This window comes from Callorhinus ursinus, unplaced genomic scaffold (genome assembly GCF_003265705.2).
Source record: "Callorhinus ursinus isolate GAN/ISIS: 27379988/994484 unplaced genomic scaffold, GSC_fseal_2.0 scaffold81, whole genome shotgun sequence".
Taxonomy (NCBI): domain Eukaryota; kingdom Metazoa; phylum Chordata; class Mammalia; order Carnivora; family Otariidae; genus Callorhinus; species Callorhinus ursinus.
This window is the reverse complement of record NW_027397143.1, coordinates 1,791,284-1,793,050: the sequence shown is the minus strand read 5'-3', so window position 1 is coordinate 1,793,050 and position 1,767 is coordinate 1,791,284. Positions and strand designations below refer to the sequence as shown.

The window sequence follows — 1,767 nt, the reverse complement described above, 5'->3', positions numbered from 1 at the left end:
ATTTCCAATTATTCACATGAAGATGCTGACTGGGGACTCTTACCTTCTGTTCAAAAGCTGTAGGACCAGTCAGTCGGGCTGCACTTTCAGAGGCTTAGAGCCGAGATGCTAACCACTGTGCAACCAGAAAGAGGTCAAGGTATAAAGCCTCTTGTCAGTCGGTTCCTGAGGGGTTTAGATAAGTTTATGTGAAGTCTAGAGACTGGGCTCTGAATTTGAGTGGTTATCACAGAGGTGGTGGGTAGAGTAGCAATGGAAGGAAGAGAAGCAATCTGGGAAGGTTTGTGCATCTTCCCTAGGACTTCTCTATTTGTAGGTTTAAAGTTAGTATTTTATTTGCAAATCTGTTGTTAGCAATATAGCATAATGCGTGTGTCCTATAGCTAATTGCAAATAGAATTTTAGACCTTATTCAAGACATTTAGGCTGGCAATGAAAGTTTGAATTTTTCAGTATAAAACCCATATTTAAAGTCATGGGTATTTTTTGAGAACAAAGATTACATTTAGCAAAGAGCTTAAATGTCTCTGTAAAGAACAGAAGACTTGGAATAGAGCTTTATAAAACCTTACATTTATGGAACAACAGGAGAACAGTAGCCTGTATAAGACACTCAGGAGTGACCAGAGGAGTCAGAAGAAAATGACTTGTGAGTTGTGATTCTGAGGATGGAATAAGGTTTTCATTGTGATTTTTTTTTCATACTAGTGGTTTTTAGTAACTTCTCTTTTCCTTCTTTAAATAGTTTATTATATCCATAGGGATAAAACTCCAGAGCTACTGTTAGGCCTGTGAAATACAGACCCTACTAAATATTTAATATCAGGTTTATGAGACTGGAGCATGGTTTGAAGGCAGGCAACCTCAGTGTCTGTCTGCCTGTCTCTCTGGGTGAGGGCTCAATCTTGCCAGGCAGGCAGTGCTGCTTTTCTGTCCTTATTTCCAGCAGCATCTGTGAGTACAGTTACTTTCAATGAAGACAGTTATTCAATGAGTATTTTACTCTTTTCTAGATTAAATCTAATTTGGTATCTGTTTGCACTTTGGTCACTTCACACTTTGTTGTTTTAACTGATGTAATTCAAGTTTTCTCATTTTCCAATCTGAAGGCCAAAAATTCACTTTTCTACCAAACAATCCTATCCCATTTCACATTAGCAACCTGAGACATTATTTGCTGAAGTGTCATGATATGCTGTATCTTGGTGACCCCCTCTGGCCTTCATGATCTTGACCAATGCAGGTACAGTGATCTTTGCTTGCTGAGAGGTAAACCCATTTTCAAGTAAACACACTGGATGCATGTGCATCAAAGAGTAGAGGCTCCTCCTCCCAGAGGAGGTGAAATCTCTCCTCCTGCACCCAGCAGTGAGGCTTAGCCTTCTCTTTGAGGGAGCGTGCGTGTTGCAAGGCCATGGCATAGGTGGAGGGCAAAGGAGGCACCACGGACATTTGGGGTGAGGCTGGGCTGGTACCCACATGCACTACCTGGGAGAAGCACCTGGCAGAAGCAGAGGGCACAGGGCCATGGCCTTCAGCTGCAGGGACAGCAGAGCAGGGGGAGAAGAGCAACAGGCCATAAACCTCCTGGGCACTCAGGCGCAGCATCTTTAGACCAACCACCTGGGAGTGTGGACAGGCAGCGCCCCAGCTTCCATAGGCGGCCAGCAGACAGGGAGAGAAGTCACCGGCTTCCCGGGGGGCGCTTCAGCCTCTTGCCCAAGACTGAGCGGAAGTCCATGCCCAATGTGCTGGTGCAGCTGGTGC

At 44.5% G+C, this 1,767-nt stretch overlaps 1 pseudogene; it reads right to left on the bottom strand.

Moving 5' to 3' along the window:
* Positions 1–749: 749 nt before the first annotated feature.
* On the bottom strand, positions 750–1,481 carry LOC112816252 (mitochondrial calcium uniporter regulator 1 pseudogene; annotated as a pseudogene).
* Between the last annotated feature and the right edge of the window lie 286 nt (positions 1,482–1,767).